This window comes from Camelus ferus, chromosome 29, assembly GCF_009834535.1.
Source record: "Camelus ferus isolate YT-003-E chromosome 29, BCGSAC_Cfer_1.0, whole genome shotgun sequence".
Lineage (NCBI taxonomy): Eukaryota > Metazoa > Chordata > Mammalia > Artiodactyla > Camelidae > Camelus > Camelus ferus.
Genome location: NC_045724.1, coordinates 16,416,343 through 16,436,874, shown reverse-complemented (window position 1 = coordinate 16,436,874; position 20,532 = coordinate 16,416,343). Strand labels below are relative to the sequence as shown.

Sequence of the window (20,532 nt, the reverse complement as noted above, 5' to 3'; positions counted from 1 at the left end):
AAAGCAAAATGATAACTAGGAGTTCCATGAAGTTGCCTTTCAATTATCTAGAATCGGAGAATTTTTTTCCTGATTTTTTAAAACACTAAGGCTTTTTACATTTAAATGCTTGATTGCAACGATGCACTATTTATGAATCATTATAAACATACCACTACCCAAATTATTTCAGCACAAACAATAATGAAAGCATGATAGCTCTATCAACAAGAGGAAAATAGGAAGGGAAGCCACTGACTGCACTGGCTTGACTCATTTCTGCTGGAAGAACACTGGCACTGAATGGCACAAGCAACTCCACTGTGAGAAACCAAGCACATGACTGGGAAGGTGGCAGCAGATACCAAGAAAGAAGGGCATCTATAAAGAACCCCTCCCCCATAGGGGCAGGAGTGGAGGGATGGGCAGGGATCCACTGAAATCTACTCTAAAAGCCTTCGCAATACTCAGACAAAAACATGCTACCAGACTATGAGTTTTGAGCCAGTTCAAACTCTAGCTCTCCCACTGACAACTGAGAGACCTTCAGCAACTTACTTAGCCCTCCAGCTCTTTCACAGCTGTGAAATTATATTATAATAATAGTAGCCACCACTTAGTGAACACCACCTCTGCCCTAGGCACCAGAAACATGGTATGCCCTTTAATTCTTACAACAAATCTACCAAGTAGAGATTATTTTCCTCATTTTGCAGAAAAGAAAACCCCATGTTCTTTCTACATGTGCATGACTTTTTCCCAGAGGGATAATACTACCTACCTGACAAGGTTGCACTGGGAATCAGAAGTAAATGCAAAGCACTTACCGTAGGAACTAACACTTGCCAGATAGTATGAGCTCAGGAATTCATTATTAGACAAGTACACCTATCACTTGAATAAGTGATTCAATTGAGAAATGAAATCCCATGGACAAGTCTTCCCTCACATCATCTACCATAAAAATGATTTTTAATTTGCAGTACTTCTAGAGAACCCAAGGCTCGCAACTTTATAACTGCTTGAAATACCAGAGTATTATCCACTCAGTGTCAACACACACATACAGTCACGTACTGATTCTTGGTTAAGAATCAAAATGTATAATCCAAGGAAATAGAAAGGCCATAATTAAAATGATATTTGACTTAATCTGAACACCAAATATTAAATATTTTACTTTGAAAAAGATAAATCTCACACCTCAAGGGAGAAGGTAATGATGAACAAATCTATCTAATTTACCAAAAATAATTCCCAGAAGCATCTGTTATCCTCAAGTACTCAGCAAACCATTTCCCAGAATTGACAATACATTGCCAAAATCTTACTAAATTTTGCCAACATTCTGTTGAGAGGAAAAAAGAATCATTCTGACTCTGAAAGTAAATGCTATTTTCCAGCTTAGCCACAAAACAAGAGTTTGTTTTCATTATTACTTTTGTCAGTATGTTAATACTGAAAATAAGTATAAAGAAATTACAAATAACCATCTATTTGAAGAAAACTTAAAATACTAAGCCTACAACTCTTGCCTTTAATTCTATGAACTCAAGAAAATTTATGAGAATTTTTTTAAACCAATAATAAAAATTACATTCCCAAAGCCTTAATAATTAAATCAGAGGGGAAGAACAGAAACAACAGTCAGCATTAAAGAAGTCTCCTGAAAGTTAAGAGAGTCCTATAACTTAAATTTCGAACTTTAAACTTTCGCTGTTAAAAATAACACTTCACAAAGACTGACCAGTTCCCAATATCCCTGCATCCACCCAGTTTTGCCATAAGCACGGTACTTACCAGACAGCACACTCAACTGCCAGCAAAAGGCCTCCAGCAGTCACAAGGGCATTTGTGGGACAAATGATACAGGAATGGGGAGGGGCAAGGGAAGAGCTAGAGTTCTGGGGAGGGAAGGGTACGGAGGGAGGAGACGACTGCAGCTAGCAACAATGGGAAACTGTGAATCTAAACCACAAAGGCTTCCCGCAGAACAGGCTAACAGGGAAAGGGCAATTCTTTTTACCACCTACCAGGAACTCAGCACTGACGAAGATTTATGATAAAACTAAAAAGATGGAGCCTCCAAGTAAATACAAACAAAGTAAACTTAAGGCACTAACCAAAAGTATCTTGAAAGGATATGTCACAAGCTTCACAGAGGCTTAAGAAAAACATTCAGGAGTCTGTTTCCTCCAGGGGCATTCCTGATGACAAAGGTCAGCAGGACAACAATAAGGCTTACAGGGTGGCAGCTGCTTCCAATGGAGGGCCAGCACTAAAAAGCAGTCCTTTGCACTACAGTCAAAAGGAGCACTAGAAGAAGACACTTTAGAGAATAACCAAAACAACGTCATTGTCTGAATCCTTAATTCACAATTCCAAGACTGTCTAGACTTAAATTAAACTAAATCATTTTAATAGGCAAAACTTCAAACTGTCCTAAACAAGATAAACTTTTAAAGAAAATTACTGTATAAACTGAGCTGTTGAATTCAAAAATCAATTTTTAAAAGCTTGGGATCTCAAAGGTTCCCAGCCTGAAAGGCGAGGACAGTGAAAGATCTCCACCCCTCTCTTAGGGAAGAGGCCAAGTTATGTCAGTAAGAACAAACAGCAGGCAGATCCTGCCCCCAAACATGTGATCAGTCCACCCAGAACCTACATTTGCAGGCAGGGCACAAAGGCCTCAGAGGACCAACACACACCCTTCTATGTATTACTTCCAGTTATAAAACAGATTTATTGAAAGGAGTTGTTTTCTAAGCATCCTAGTGAAAAAATTCATCAGTAGAATCCCTGCCAAATAGGAAGATCTGTTGTATTTCTATAGGTTGAGAGAAAATACGTTGATTTTTTAAAAAGATTTAATTAAGATTTATTGGTAAAATTAAAGAAATGCAGACACTGCCCAAAACTAATTAAGCTCTTAAATTTTAACAATGTACTAGTCTAAATTAGTCCTTTTGCAACAAGGGAAGTGCCCAAATTGAAAAAAAAAAAAAAAAGATACTATTGCTTTTCTTTTGTTAACGATTAGCATTCTAACTGCGGTCTCCTAGTGCTTGATGGGGGATCGAGGTGTTAGTGCCATTTCAAAATGTGAAATATAGGATTTCTACAATTAGTGCTAAATACAAAAAAAGAATGTACAAAAATTAAGGTCAAGCTCTCCAACCAGTTCCTCAGGAGATGGTTATATAGTCATTGTGGAACTAATCAAATAAAACTAGAGTAATGGGGCAGAGTTACAGAGCTTCAACCCTGGTTACAATGCAACTACATAACTTGACTTTTCATACTTGCCATACCTATTCTCTGGCGACACGTGTATATCACTCCCCCTCTTGACCTAGCAATCATGCCTGTGAAAACACTCCTACAAGGAATTTTGGCACTCATGTAGCACACACCTGTAGGTACTCAATTTATTTTTAGTTGAGAAGCCCAGTGGTTGAACACAGGGTTCTCTCTTTATATGAGACAGAATCTTCCATGCAGTCTTGAAAAGGAAATAAGAAATGTCCAAAAATAACTTAAACAAGGTAGAATGTGAATATGTAGGAGAGTTTTGCATGAAGTGTTTTCTGAGGGGCTTCAAAAGAGATTATAGTCCATGAAGGTGAGTTTTCCCCATAGATCACCTCCCACTTGAACTATTTCCTGAGCAAAGCCAAGGACCTACACTTGGCGGGGCACATCCCAGGGGCTCAACCAAGACCTGAGACTCGGCCTTCCTCATGTCCCACATCTGTTTTCCTGCATCATGAGGACAGTTAGTTTATATGGGGCAAGGTAATTTTACATGCTAACAAGTGGGAGGATTATTCAACCTATTTTGGGGAAGCGGTGGGGATTTCCAGAAATTGGTCCCCCCAGCCACTTTTTGGCCTTTTATGGTCAGTCTGTCATGGTGCCTGAGGGTTTGTCACTTAACGATGCTAACATATTACAATAAGCCTGTAACGAGGCTCAAGGTCTCCTGGAAGTCAAATTTTCAGCCATCTTGGTCTGAGATGGTTCTAATCAGTTTATGTCCCATCCTCAATTGCTGTGTCATTCTTTTAATGGTTGTGCCCTGCCCTCTTCCCTCCTGTCTTACATGGTTTTGATTCTGAGTAGGATCCTGCATGCCCCCACCCCCAAGTCCCTGCCTCTTGCTCAGAGAAAAGCTGAAGTCTCCCAGGCCTTCCTGAGTCATAAAAGAGTACGCTTAAGCATTTGATGATTAGGACAAGCTTGTATAATAGGTCTGCATGCAATGAGGGATGGTGGCAACTCTGATCATCTATCTCAATCATTAACTGAGATTACTTTCCCATTTCCCTTTAAAATTTTCATGGTTGAGCAGAACCTTTGGAGATGGTTTTTGGGGGACACATTCCAGCAGATTGCCACCATTCTGATTAAAAGCAACTTTCCTTCTTGTTACCAAGTGTCACCCCCAGAATCATACCGCTGCCCCTCCCTTGAACAGAAACAAGTTACTCTTACCTAAGTCTCAGGAGGAGGCCACAAAGAGAAGAAACAGGAATAGGCTAGAACCAATTAGGCCCAAGACAGCAGAGGATTTGACTTCCAGTGGACCTTGAGCCTCATTATACCTTCATTGTAATGTATTTGCCCATTAAATGAAACACCCATCAGCATCATGAGATGAAAATTGCCATGACAACAACCAGAAAAGCCCATACAGGGACAATAAAAAGATGATTGGCTCCAGCACACCCGGAAGGAGGACATGATGGCAGAAGCTTCCAATAAAAAAGTCCACATGGCCCAACCCAGAGCTGGAGCTGTCTGTACATGCCATCTTGGCTGACGGCTCCCCACTCAAGCACTTTCTTTCCTTCTTCCTCTTTGAGCAATAAAGCAGCTTTTCACTGTGTCCCTCTGCCTCTGCTTTGAATTCTTTCACAGCCGGTGGCAAGAACCCACACCTCTGGTGGGCTTGCCAATTTGGGATCTCTCAATCTGCTAACAGTTTTAAATGTCATTTTTAAATGTCCAGGAATCCTAAAGTTGGATGACACTGGTTACAACAGTGAAACTGAGCAGGACACTACAGGCCCTTCCTTGGTCTAAAATTCCCTCTGTGTCCTCTGTCAAAAAAAAAAAAAAAAAAAAAAGAAAAGAAAAAAAGGCTTTAGTCTCCTAGGCCTTCTCAAGCGTTCCAAAGAGCAGACTCAAGCACTTAATAATTAGGACAGTCACAGGACTCCTGGTTCCTCTTAAAGGGATTCAGATAACAATCTGATACATATCTTTGAGCTGTTCTGCAGAAACTGACTCCCCACAACCCAGGTAGAGGATAGTGACTACATTCTGATCACAAGCACTAGACCCCAGGCTGGCTGGAACAAGGTTGATGACTGACATTCCCAAAACATCACTCTGTTACCTCAGCATCAACCAATCAGAATAATGTCCACAAACTGATCAGGCACCCTGAACGCTCATTCATAATGTTGCCTTTAAAAACTCCTTCCCTGAAAGCTATTGGGGAGTTCAGGTCTTTTGAGCATGAGCTGTCTGTTCTCCTTACTTTACCACCCTGAAATAACCACTGTACTTTCCTTCAACACAGCCCACTGTCAGTAGGTAGGCTTTGCTGTGCTTCAGGCAAGAGGACCCAAGTTCAGTTCAATAACAACAGTACTTTGTAAAATTGTGTTTCAACAAAACCTGTCACATTTTTTCAAGTACTTTGCAAGGACTATTACACCATAGTAGCTCACCTTTGACAATAATAGACAAAGACCTCTGAAAAAACATAAAAATTATTAGCAAGGAGAAATTACTTCTAAGACTTAAATAAACAAAAGAAATCCTTGTGGGGTTGGGAGGTGAGAGTAGAGAGTGATATGGAAGAACACTGGCTTAAAAGTTACACTGGGTCAGATTCCACAACCTTTCATTATTGGTCTCTACCAGCAAGAGGGGTAGGATACAGCAGAATGTTCAATTTAATTTAAAAAAAAATTGCTCCTCTTAAAGCCGTAAAAGAGAAACAGAATTTCTGTAAGAAAAGCCAAGCTGACTTCTTCCTGGAGTAACCCCAAAGCAAAATCATTGTTTGGTTTTAATTTCTGAGATGCTAATGATAACACTGATGTTGGTGATAAAGGCAGTATTTGAGAGGCTCCAAAGTAGAAGCCAAATTAGAAAATAAAAGCCTCTTGATTTTAGCAGTCTAGAGGATAGTGAGGAAATGTGAGATCTTTTAAATAAACTATGGACGACTGAGGTGGGGAGGTGCAGGGTAGAGACTGCTTTATATCAAGTGGAAGCCCATAGAACAGCAGCATTTGATCTCTGGGCTATATGCCCACATAGGGGGAAAACAAAAATACTTAATTCAGAGCTGTTAACCTGGAATTTTGGAAAATGAAACTAGAATATGGTCTTGATCTTAGTTAACAAGGAACCTGAGAGAAAATATTCTAGCCTTTGACCCTAGATTATAAAGAATATACTGGAAAGTCTATGGAAAACAATAAAAACTATATAGCTAATTTGCACCTACTTTTTATTCTGAGATTTATTCATTGTTGGTTAACAGTGTATGTACCTTAAATAGCTGATTATTTTACTCAGGTACACATTACTGAGAAGAAATATATTGCAGAAAAGGAAGAGAGAAGGAAAAAACAAAAATAAAAAAACTGTAATCCTAAGGACATACTTTGGAGAAACTCTGGCTGTTAACCGCAAAGCTAAGCAACAAAACCATCCAAAAACACTTCTGTGTATTTCTCACACAAATGGACTCTGAAGAAAGGAGAAAGGCAATCAGGGGCTACTTATTTAGGTTTCTAATGTTATAATTATCATTTAAAGTCATATATTCAAATATATCTTGAATCATCCTAAAAATTATTTTAAATAGCACTATGTCATTATGAACATAGCCAACATATCTCTAGAACAAAGGTCTAAAATTTCTTCTAATAGACTGAAAGCTCCTAAACAGGAGAAAGGATATGAAATACCTCTCAAGTGTACCAGAGAACCCCCTAAATGCTAGTCTCACAGAAAGTGGTTAAAAATTAATCTCTCCACATCTCATGGCCACCTCTCTCTCTCCCTCATCTTTGGAGATGGCCTGTACTCTGTCTATGGAATGTGTACCTACCTTTACTTTAACCTGAGCACCCAACCACCACACCTCATGGCCTTTCTCTTGTCTTTTGAAACAGCCTACACTCTATACAGTATTTATCTCTCTAAACAAATCTACCTTTACTCAAAAAAAAAAAACAAACTCTCATTCTCTCTTACACCTTAAACCTACAATTTTAAGGCACAATCAAGGAAGAAGAGAAATATGCCTAAGAGGGGAAAAAAAAGAAGAAAATGATGAAGGGGAAAATCTGACCAAACAGAGTGCCAGTAAAAATTATATTGCTAGCCTATTCCTAGCCTATAGACTTCAGAACACATTAAGTTCAGACAGAGCCTGTCCAAGAGATTTCATCAGACTTCTCAGAGTTTAAACAGCGAAAAGGAGCAAGTTTTAAGCTAAGAGTACATGCATATTCATGAAAGGGCTTAGGCCATCTACAGAGTCTAAGTTTTAATTGATTAAAGTCATGAGGATCAGGAAAGGTCAACATCATCATCATCCCTTGGGTTCCAATTGATCTGGTCGTTGAGTGCTTCAGGCTAATCTTTGAAACAGAATTGGGAGCTTCATAACTGATACATTATCTTTGCTCTTGTTACTTCTCCTGTCTGATAACAGACATTTACTTCTGCATTATTCTGTCCTCTTAAGATCATGAATTACTAAGACCTGTTCAAGGACAAGCATCATGGCCAGGCTTAGATCACAAAATGATTTAGCCATGCCTGGTTCTCTTTCTCTGGGTAGGGGATCCCTATCCTATCTGCTTATAAGGCAACTAGATACCCATGTGCAAGAGAAATGAAGGTGGACTCTTATCTCACACCATGTGCAAAATTTCACTCACAATGGATCAAATATCTAAATAAATAAGCTAAAACTATAAAACTTTTAGAAGAATGTATAAGCATACAACTTCATGACCTTGACCTAGGAAAAATCCTCTTAGACATGACACAAGCAGCAAAAGCAAAAACAGATAAATTTGAATCTATAAAAATTAAAACTTTTATGCTTCAGTGGACACCATCAAGAAAGTAATAAGATAACCCAAAGAATGGGAGAAAATATTTGCAAATTACATTATCTGATGAGACTTGGATCTAGAATATATAAAGAACACTTATAACTGCATAATAAAAACAATACAATTTAAAATGGGTATTTTTTTGTTAAACCCCAATTAAAAAAGGATCTAGATATTTCTCCAAAGAAGATACACAAATGGATAATATGCACATGAAAAGCTGCTAAACAATGTATAGTAGGGAAAGAGGCAGGAGGAGTGACTTTACAATGAAGAAACCTGACAACCAGGGCCTCAGGCAGGTGATCAAGGTCAATATCAACAATGATAAGTCATGTTGATAACATTTACCTTTAATAAGATGTGATGAGAATGACACTGTATATCTGGATCTTCCACCCAAAAAATCCATAACGCCAGCCTAATCATGAGAAAATATCAGACAAATCCCAATAGAGGGGCATCCTACAAAACACTCCTCCAGACTGTCAAAGTCATCAAAAATAAACTTGTTACAACCAAGGGAAGCCTAAGGTGATGTGACAAGGAATTAAGTGGAATTTTAGATAAGAATTTGGAATAGAAAAAAGACATTAGGTAAAAACTTAAGAAATCTGAATAAACTATGGACCTTAGTTTATAATAATGTTTCAATATTGGTCCATTAATTGCAACAAATATACCATACTACTGCAAGATGTTAATAATAGGGGAAACTGTGGGGGGGAAGGGAGACACCATATAAGAACTCTACTATCGGCTCAATTTTTCTATAAACCTGAAACTATTCTAAAAAATAAAGTTTGTCAATAATAATAATAGTAATTTAAAAAACAAACACAGGTTAAACAATGAAAAGAAAATCAAAACCACAAGGAGATACCTCTTGACACCCATTGAGACGGGTATAATAAAAAATAGATAATTATAAGTGTTGACAAGAATGTAAAGAGTCTCTTTTTGTACCTAGTGCAACAATAGGTTGAGGTCCTAAGGAGCACCTGAAGCATGTAGCAGCTCCAAAGCACCGATGCTGGATAAACTGACCAGTGTGTTTGCTCCTCATCCATCTACTGGTCCCAAAAAGCTGTGGGAATGTCTCCCCTTCATCGTTTCTTCATCAAGGAACAGACTGTATGCCCTAACAGGTGATGAAGTAAAAAAGATCCGCATACAGGGTATCATTAAGATTGATGGCAAGGTCCACATTTATAAACCTACCTTGGTTTAATGGATGTCATCAGCATTCACAAGAATAGAGAGAATTTCCATCTGATCTGTGATACCAAGGGTCACTTAGCTGTACATCATATTACACCTGAGGAGGCCAAGCACAAGTGAGAAAGATATTTGTGAACACAAAAGGAATCGCTCATCTGGTGAGCCATGATGCTCGCACCATCCACTACCCTCATCAAGGTTAATAACACCATTCAGATTGATCTGGAGACTAGCAAGATTACTGCTTTCATCCAGTTTGATACTGGTAACCTGCACATGGTGACTGGAGGTGCTAAACTGGGGAGGATTGATGGGATCCCCAATAGAGAGGGACGTCTCAGTTCTTTTGATGTAGTTCATGTGAAAGATGACAATGGCAAAAGCTTTGCCACCCAGCTCTCCAACATTTTCCTTACTAGCAAAGGCAACAAACCATGGATCTCTCCTCCCTGTGGAAAGGATATCCAACTTACCATTGCTGAGGAGAGAGACAAGAGACTGGCAGCCAAACATAGCTGTAGATAAAATGACCCCTAGGTGACATGATTGGAAAAGTCTTTGTACTTAAAGATCATATTGAATTTAAAAAAAAAAAAAGAATGTAGAGAAATCTGAATCTTCCTACACTGCTGGGTAGAAATGTAAAATGGTGCAGCACTTTAGAAAACAGTCTGGCAGATACTCAAAAGATTAAACATAGAGTTACCATAAGATGCAGCAATTCTATTCCTAGAGATAGATAGATCTCCAAGAGAAGTTAAAATATATATATACACTCAAAAACCTGTAAATGAATGTTCATAGCAGCATTGTTCATAAAAGCCAAAAAGCAGAAACAACCCAAATATACATCAACTGATGAATGTATAAATAAAATGTGATATATTCATACTATAGAATAGTATTCAGCCATCATAAGAACGAAGTACTAATACATGCTACATGTATAAACCTTGAAAACATTATGGTAAGTGAAAAGGCCAGTCACACAGACCAACTATTGTAGGATTCCAATTACATGAAATATCCAGAATAGGTATATTACAGAGATAAGAAAGCAGATTAGGGCAGAGAGGAGGTGTGAAGGAAATGGAAAGTGACTACTAACAGGTATGCCATTTCTTTTGGAGGTGATAGAATGTTCTAAAATTAATTGTGGTGGTTGTTTAATTTTGTAAAGATATTAAAAATCACCAAATTGTATACTTTAAACAGGTCAGTTGTGTGGTATGTGAATTATATCTCAATAAAGCTGTTATTTTAAAAAAAACAGTTTTCCTCTTTGCAAAACAAGGACATTCTTTGTTTCATGTCTGTGATTTAAATTAGGTCCCCATAAAAACAGCAGCTTATACATAAGTGTATATGTATACATGCATATATTTATTTGCCCCTCTATCAGCTGAAAATGCCTAGAATCAATGACACCCCAGTTACGATAAGCACACCTAGACCTGATATTTTAGTTTTGAATACCTTTCTCCATAAAAGAATTCAAGGTTCCCTGGAGAAATGGCTGATTCTAGGTCTGGAATAGGAAATATATGAGATGATCCTGGAGCATATTATAATGTCATAAAGTAAAGAAATGCTAAAAACAAAACAAAACAAAAGTCCTAAATTGATAGAGGTATATCAAAGGGACACAGGAGACAACCAAAGGAGTTCCCAATGGCCAAGTCTGAAATAATTCGGAAAAAAAAAAAGTAACATTGGGTTATAACCTAAGTATAAAATAAATATCTATGAGTCCATACTGATATAAAGAAATGTACTCCAAGGAGTACAATATGGAGGTGTGACCAAGATTTTGAAGCAGGAAGACCCTGAGCTCACCTCCTCCCATGGGCACATCAAAATTACAACTATTCAGAGCAACTTTCTATGAGAATGACTTGAAGACTAGCAGAAAAGATTTTCCACAACCAAAAGTATAAATGAGGAATAACAACAGATGGGTAGAAGGGGCAGAGGACAGCAGAGTGAAGACCCACACCCCCCAGGTGGGTGACACACAAACGGGAGGATGCTCACAATTGCAGAGGTTCTCCCCAAGGAGTGAGGGGTCTGAGCCCCGTATTGGGCTCCTCAGTCTGGGAGTCCTGCGCTAGGAAGATGAGTCCCCAGAACATCTGGCTTTGAAGGCTAGAGGAGTTTGCAAAGGAAAAAGCCAGAGGGCTGTAGAAAACAAAGTCTCTGCTCTTAAAGAGCATGGGAAAAATCTCAGCTAAGCAATGATGGCTCAATAACTGCAAATCAATCAGTGTGATAAAACATTAGCAACTTACAGAATAAAAATCATATGATCACCTCAATAGATATAGAAAGAGCTTCTGACAAAATTCAGCATCACTTAGTGGGGGAGGGTATAGCTCCGTGGTAGATGTGCATGCACAAGGCCCTGGGTTAAATTCCCAGTGCCTCAATTAAAAATAAATAAATAAACCTAATTACCTCCTCCATTAAAAAAAACAGCAAAAAAAAAAAAAAAAAAGCAAAATTCAACAACAATTAATGATTAAAAACTCTTTAAAAAATGGGTACAGAGACAACACAGCTCGACACAAGAAAGGCCATATATGACAAACATACAGTCAACAACATACTCAAAGATGAAAAGCTGAAAACATTTCCTCTAAGATCAGGAACAAGACAAGTATGCCCATTCTCACCACTTTTATTCAATACATATTAGAAGTCATAACCACAGCAATAGACAAGAAAAAGAAATAAAAAGGCATTCAAATTAGAAAGAAGTAAAAATGTCATTGTTTGCAGATGATATGATACTATATATAGAAAATCCTAAAGACTCTGCCAAAAAAAAAATTAGAATAAATCAGTAAAGTTGAAGGATACAAAATTAATATACAGAAATCTGTTGCATTTCTATATATTAACAATGAACTATCAGAAAGAAATAAGAAAACAATCCCATTTACAAGTGCATCAAAAAGAATAAAAAACCTAGGAATAAATTTAACAAAGGAGGTAAAAGATTTGTAGTCTGAAAACTATAAGACATTGATGAAAGAAATTAAAGATGACACAAAAAAATGGAAAGGTATACTTTGCTCAGAGATTAGAAGAATTAACATTGTTAAAATGACCATACTACCCAAGACCATCTATAGAGTCAATGCAATCTCTATCAAAGTACCAATGGAATTTTTCACAGAACTAGAACAAATAATTTTAAAATTTATATGGAAACATAAAAGGCCACAAATAAGGCAATAAATTAACTGCAAAAAATGTACTCTAACTTAAGATGTTAATAATAAGGAAAACTGGGTGAGAAAGTATATGGGCTCTTCCTGTACTATCATCTTAACTTTGCTGTAAATCTAAAACTGTTCTAAAAAATAAAGTATGTTTTAAAGTTTATGAAAAAGATGAAAACAACAAAAATCAGTAGTTCATTTAAAAAATCACACACAAATGTAAAAATTATACATAAGAAAGGGAAACTAAAACATATGCAAATAACTTCTAGTGTATTCACAACTCCAAAAAGGATATATCCCAGTGAAATACTGTTTCATGGGAACTAGCCCAGATCATGGCAAAGATATTCAGAATCTTTTTTTAATCTTAACAGAAAGAGAATGGTTACATTTTTATTAAGCACTCATTATTTTTGTATGCATGGCATGAAAAACAAGAGGGCATTAGAAACTTATTCACCTTTAAAATCAGAGGAAACCATAGAGATCCTCTGAGGTGAAGTATGATAATGCTAATGTGATTATGTGAGAATATAGTCCCTATAAACTTTGTGTAAGTGGAAACCTGGTATCTTTCAAACGCGTTAGAAAAAGTTGCTATCTAAAGAACTGTTGATGAATTTGTTTTTAAAAGCCAAATCACCTTCTTTCTTTTGCAAATTTGACACCCACATAAAAGTATAAAAATATTTAAATAAGAGAAAAGAATGATGGATGAAGCAAGAAATGAAATGAGACTATCAATTCTATTTGATCTCCAGGTAACTTTAATAAGGGAATTCTGAACTTCCCATCTACTCATGAGTTATTAAGTATTTTAATTCACTAAATACTTATTGAGAATCTATTACAAGTCAGATATAGTGCTAAGATTACAGATGCAAAGACAACTAAAATTAGGGGACCTTCACAGTGTTCACTGTCTAATGAGGGAAAAAGAAAAACTATAACAAAATCCCTTGGAAAGTAATAACTGAACTGGGTTTTAATATTATCATGTAACAAAGAATTTGACTGGACTTTGTCCCTGGTTCTTGAGAGGGAAGCCTCTAAACCTTTGGAATTTCTCAAATGATATGAGTGTCTCTATTACTCTTACTGGGCTCTTCTAACCACAATGAGTTTATACTAACCAGGTGACTCACAGTGGACCGCTAGATAGTTTCAGGATGGGGACTGGCCATACTAGAAAGTCCAACCATGTGATTAGAGGGTTGGGGCTTTGAGTCACATGATCTCAGACTGACCTCTGGGGAGTAGAGGTAGGCTGGAGACTGAATTCAATCACACAGGCCAATGATTCAAACAACCATATCTACATAATGAATCCCCAATAAAAACTCTGAATACTGAGAGCTGGTGAACTTCTCTGGTTGGTAAAACACATGGAAGTGCTAGAAGGGTGACACATCCTGAGGACACCAAAGCTTTGCTTTGGGGAAACTCCTGGACCTTACCTTATGTATCTCTCCCTTTTGCTGGTTCAGATTTGTACCCTTTTATTACTATAAAAACTAATCATAAATATAGGACTTTCCTGAGTTCTGTGAGTTGTTCTAGCAAATTATCAAACCTGAGAGGGTCAAGGAACTCCTGAATTTGTAGCTGACTGATCAGAAATGCAAGTGTACTGGAGAGTCCCAAACTTACAGTTGGAGTATGAACTACAGAGTCTTGTGTACTTAACTTGAGAAAATTGAGCTAATTCTGTAGTTAATGTGACAACTACATTGCAAATACCCTAGAGGAATTCATTTAAAATAAGAATTTACAAAGTTATTCATCACAAAGTACAGCACATATCAATACAATGGAATATGAATCAACCATGAAAAAATTATAGGTTAATATTTATTGAAATGGAGATATAATCATCACACTGTTTAATCTCCAGCTCCAATCTCTTCCCCTGAGATTCAGACTTGTATGTTCAAATTCCTACTGAACATTACCACTTGGACGTCTACTAGGTATCTCAAACCCAACAGGCCCAAAAGAAAAAATCTTGATTCTCACCATATACACCCCAATCAGCTCCTCCACACTCTTCCTTATCATAGTAAAAAGCACTACTCACTTGTTCAGGCCAAAACTGGAGTCATTCTTGACTCCTTTCTTTCCCTAACACCTCACCAATCCACCAGCAAATCTTATTGGTGCTACTCTCAAAACATATCCCTTCTCACCACCTACACTGCTACCATCCTAGACAAAGTCGCTTATATCTATTGCACAGAATACTGCAATAGCCTTCTATTTGCTTTCTTGCTTCCATTACAAACACTTCTTCACACGACAACCAGGATAATCTTTAAAATAATAAATCAGTGTCATTACTCCACATAAAACACTCCAATGTTTTCCCACTACATTCTGAATGAAATCTAGACTCCTAGTCTTAAATCCTTCATGATCTAGCCCCTACAATCTCAACAATTTCATCTTTACTGCACTCTGCCCATCATTTTTCAAACATGACAAGCTAGTTCCCATCTCCAGGCTTTTTAATTGCAAACCTCTCTCTACTGAATGCCCATTCCCTAGCTCTTTGCATAGCCTGCTCCTTTACTTCATTCAAGTCTCTACTTAAATGGTAACTTTCTCAAAGGGACTTCCCTGAACATCTCATCTAAAATTACCAACTACCAATAAAATCAATATTTGTTTACTTCAAAAACCTTATATTAAATTAAAATAATAAAATAAAATAGAATTACCAATTGCCACCCTATCTCCTTCCCCTGCTTTTTTTCTTAATTGTACTTAACACTACCAGACATTACTTACCTGTCTTCCCCATTAGAAAGTACGTTCACTAAGGCAGAGACTTTTTTATCTTGCCTGCTACTGTATCTCCAGAGTCTAGTACACTATGTGGACATATAGCAGGCATGCCATAAATAACTTAATGAATGAATGATGATTAGGATGCTAGGTGAAAAGAGCTGATTAGAACAGTATTTTCAAAATTATTTCATTTGTATAAAATTAAGCAAGATGGAAAACAAAGGCTACTACTACTACACATACATAGTAAATCATTACGTGGATTACATACACACAAATTTTCCTACTCGCTAAAATTCATTTAGAACCTCAAAAATCAGTACTTACAGCAGTTTTGTGCTCTTTCATGGACATGCACAGAATGGTGAAAAATTCGAGTTGCCTGATGTGCACATTCCCAACTGAGGTCAAAGTAGGCAATGCTCAGTCTTTTTGTTTCAGCTCTCATACTATAAACAAGTGTCTTTTTTGTGGTTTATTTACTGCAACATTTTTCATACTTTTGTGCTTTTGGTTGATGATTTCACTGTTTAAAATGACAGTGTAGTGCTGAAGTGCTGGCTAGTGTTTCTAAGGGCAAGAAGGCTGTGATATGCCTTCTGGAGAAAATACACGTGTTAGCTAAGGTTCACTCAGGTATACGTTACAGTGCTACTTGCCATGAGTTCAGTGTTAAAGAATCAATAATATATATTAAATAATGTGCCTTTAAACAAAACCACACATAAAATAAGGTTACATGTTGATTAGTTAATAAAAATGTGACCAGAGGCTCATAGGAACCTTATCCTATACTTCCCCTAGGAGCAATGATTCAGTATACGTTAATTCAGTGTTTGCAGTGATGCTATATAACATATTACCACAAATAAAGAATCTGTGTGTGTATGTCTGTATCAAATTAAAAGGTCAGAGAGATTATATGTCATTATACCACAGTGTTGATATTTCTAATGCTAATATAATCTTTGGGGGTAGGATTATAAGATATTTACTCCTCATTTCCTTATTTGCATTTCTATTTTACAATGAAAATATTTTTTGTTAGAAGAAAAAACTGAAAGACAAACGAACTTACTTACAAAACAGAAACAGAATCACAGACATTAGAGAACAAACTTATGGTTACAGGTGAGGGGGGTGGGAAGGGATAAATTGGAAGTTCGAGATTTGCAGATACTAACTAATATATATATAATAGATAAACAACAAGTTTATACTGTATAGCACAGTGAACCATATTCAATATCTTATAGTAACCTATGGTGAAGAAGAATATGAGAATAAATGTGTGTATGTTCCTGTGTGACTGAAGTATTGTGTTGCACACCAGAAATTGACACAACATTGTAAACGGACTATATTTCAATAAAAATGAAAAAAATAAATAAATAGAAAAGAAAAAATTGAGTTGCTGCTAATATTTTAAAATAAGAATTATATTAGTAAGCATTCTATGGTAGCCAAAGGAATATAAAAACAGGATATGAACAGTGATTTTCGATAATTAAAAGTATAAATTTATAGCTCTGTTCTGAACTTCTTAACCTGGATCTTTTAAATGAAACCTTATACGTACAAATATAAATGTATGCCTATACACCTCTCCCCAGATAGTGGTTAACAGGCTTTTCAAATACTAACAGTTTGAAACTCACTCATTTATAATTATAGAATCTTAGAGTAGAAATAATCTTTAAAGAGCTTATAGTTAAGTTTCTAACTTAATGCAAGAAACTTTTTTACAAGTAGTCAACCAGCATCTGCTAGAATATGTTCAGGAATAGAAAGCACATTATTCTATAAGGCAGTACATTTTAACTTCCACCCACTGTTCTCAGTTCAATCTCTGATCCAAAACAGAGCAGACCTACTGTTTCCTCTTTATGTAAGCCTTTCAAATATGTCAGACAAAACTCATGTGTTCTTTTAATCACCTCTTTTTTGGCTAAATACTCTAGTACAGCTATGACTGAGTGCAGTACACAACTTTATTAATTCCTCACACAACCCCTACTCTTTGAGGACGGGCTGGACTGGATGCCTTGCTCCTAATGAAGAGAATACAGCAGAGGTGATAGGATATAATTTCTAAGATTAGGTTACAGACTCTGGCTTCCATCTTCTTCACTGTCATGGAAGCCAGTTGCCATGTTGTACAAAGTCCTACAAGGCAAGGAACTGAAGGATGCCTGAGTCAACAAGCTAGCAAGGAACTAAGGTCCTCAGTCAATCAACCCATGAGGAACTGAATTACATCACAAGAGAGGCAGAACTTGGAAGCTGATCCTCTGCCCAGTGAGTCTTCAGATGAAACCAAAGCTCCAGTCAACAAGTAGATTACAGGCTGTGAAATACATACCATGATTCCTGATTCACAGAAACTGTGAGATAACAAATATTCATTGCTTTAAGTTGCAAAATTGAGAGATGAGTTGTTATGCAGCAATAGATAACTAGTACACTAGCAATTTCACTTTCTCATCATAGCCTAGAAAAGTTTTGAAACATATATCTTCACTAGAGAAAAAGTGAAAATAACTTAAATGTCATCAAAGGGAATGGATAAACACAATGTGATATAGTCTTAAGATTTAATGTTATATATCATTTAAAAATGAACTAGATCTATTTCAACATTAGATTTCAACATAATACTGAGAAAAAAGTTGTAGAATTACAACTACAATATTCCATTTATGTAAATATTTTAAAACACATAAAGCACTACTATATATCAATTGTGGATACATTTCATATACACATAAAATTTTAAGAAATGAATTGCATTTCTGTTTAAATATGCAGATTAAGCACACACATTTATCTCTACTCTCTCCTAAATTAAATCTTCATTAAAAATAAGACTAATGAAATACGAAAGGTAAAAATCCACAAGAACAAAGAAACTGGGAAGGTAAATGACTGCAGAGGTAGAATTTACATAAAAATTTGGAAGCCAGAAAACAGATAAATGTGTGGTAATTGATCAACATACCAGAGAAAGGACTGGAGGGTAAATGTTGGCAACCAGAAGTGTAAGTACTGCTGCAGAACCCAGGAAAAGCTCAGGAATTAGAACTTTTTGCAGATGAGAATATGGGAGGGCCTTAAAAATGGAAGAGCAATTGAAAAATGTGTTTAAGAAGCAGTTAGATGCTTCAGATTCTCTCTTTGAACCCAATACAGCCAGGCAAACCCCCTCCTCTACAGCTGAAGACAATAGGCTTATTTTCTGAAGAGTATGAACCAGAGAGGGTGTGATTCTGGGGCAGCAGGCACAGCTAAAATGGGTGAAATGCCTTATTGAAATAAGAAACTTTTACTTTAACAAAAAGTTAAAACTTAAAAAAAAGTATAGGGAATAATAGCCAAGACATGGAAGCAACCTAAATGTCCATCAACAGATGACTAGATAAAGAAGATGTGGTATATATATATATATATATATATATATATATATATATATATATATATATACATACACACACACACACACATATATATACACATATATATACACACATACACACACATGTATATATGGTATGTATGTATGTGTATATATATATATACACACATACATACATACAATAAAATATCACTCAGACATAAAAAAAGAATGAAATAATGCCATTTGCAGCAACATGGAGGGATCTAGAAAAGTGAAGTAACTCAGAAAAAGACAAATATCGTATCACTCATGTGTGGAATCTAAAAAAATGATACAAATGAACTTATTTACAAAACAGAAACAGACTCACAGACATAAAAAAATAAACTTATGGTTACCAAAGGGGAAATGAGGGGGGAGGATAAATTAAGAGTTTGGGGTTAGTATATACACACTACTGTATATAAAACAGATAAACAACAAGGATCTACTATACAGCACAGGGAACTATATTCAATATCTGGTAATAATCTATAATGGAAAAGAATCTGAAACATATATATATACTGAATCACTTTGCTATATACCCGAAACTAACACATTGTAAATCAACTAAACGTCAATAAAAACTAAAAAAATAAAATAAAGCACAGGGAGATTAAGTGAAAGTCTACATACTAAATGGGAAGATCCCAGTCCCCTTTCTCCCTCTCAGCACAAAACCACTGGTACTCGACTCTATTCCACAGGCAGGAAACTGGAGCATTTCCATCTAAGGAAACTAACCAGCCTGAAAGAATACCTATAGATACAGACGACTGATGGTCCTGCAAACAGGAGGGGAAAAAAGCTTGAAGGAAACAGACATTGTAGAGAATACAAGAAAACTTAAAAATCTAAAACATATTTTTTACGATTTTACACCTATAAAACAAGAAATACAAATTTCATCAAAAGGTTTGAAAGACATATTTAAGGAAACCCCAAAAACTAAAATAAAAAGACAGAGAAATAGTAAAGATAATAGATTTAAAAATCAGAGAATCAATCCAGGCTTTCTAGAAAAAGAGAAGAGAAAAGTGTCTAAGAAAAAATACAGAAACCAGCCCAGATTTTAAGATTATAAGTTTTCAGTTTTAAAGGAACCACAAAGCCCCCAGCATAATATGAATTAAAAAATCCACACCGAGGCATAAATAATACTAAACTGCATAACACTATACATAAAGAGAAAATTCTGTAAGTTTCTAGAGAGAGGGTGAAAAAAAATAGGAAGAAATAACACACAAAGAAATAGATATCAGAATGGCATCTGGCTGTACAACAATGTAAATGTACTTAAGGCTATAGAACTTTGCACTTAAAAATGGTTAAAACAGTAAATTTTATGTTATGCATATTTAACAACAACAACAAAAAAGAATGATAGAACACTTCAGTGGTCAGAGTCCAACTCCTTTTTTTTCTTTTTTAGATTCCAACTCCTTAATTAGAGTCAGTCCATAGAAAAACAATCTACATTTTATGTAGAATGCTGAAGTAAATGCATACACTGTAAATGCCACTCAATCTTTGTCTTACTAGAAATTACATATTTTTGTCTATTTGTTAATAAAGTACCATTTGTTCTTATAAAAATAAAATAAAACAAAAAGAATTACATCAGACTATTCATCGGCAACACAGGAAGCAAGAGAAATATCTTCAAAATTATATGAGAAAATGATTTCCAACATAAAATTCTAGTTCCAAATACAGTATTATTTAATTT

The 20,532-nt window shown here is 36.1% G+C and overlaps 1 protein-coding gene and 1 pseudogene across 15 annotated transcripts in view; one reads left to right on the top strand and one right to left on the bottom strand.

The window, feature by feature from the left end:
• USP54 (ubiquitin specific peptidase 54) overlaps positions 1 to 20,532 on the bottom strand; it is a 120,048-nt gene that overhangs the window by 66,324 nt on the left and 33,192 nt on the right. For 4 of the 15 annotated variants that reach the window (XM_014557610.2, XM_014557622.2, XM_014557634.2 and 1 more), the window contains exon 1: positions 1,780 to 2,041. The exons of 1 other annotated variant lie outside the window; for it this stretch is intronic. The gene's annotated coding sequence lies outside the window, so the exon portion shown is untranslated. Of the gene's footprint in view, positions 1 to 1,779; positions 2,050 to 9,353; positions 9,452 to 20,532 lie in introns of those variants that run through there. 10 more of the 15 variants (XR_004316137.1, XR_001365741.2, XM_014557649.2 and 7 more) reach the window with 6 other exon arrangements.
• LOC102521180 lies at positions 9,051 to 9,923 on the top strand (annotated as a pseudogene).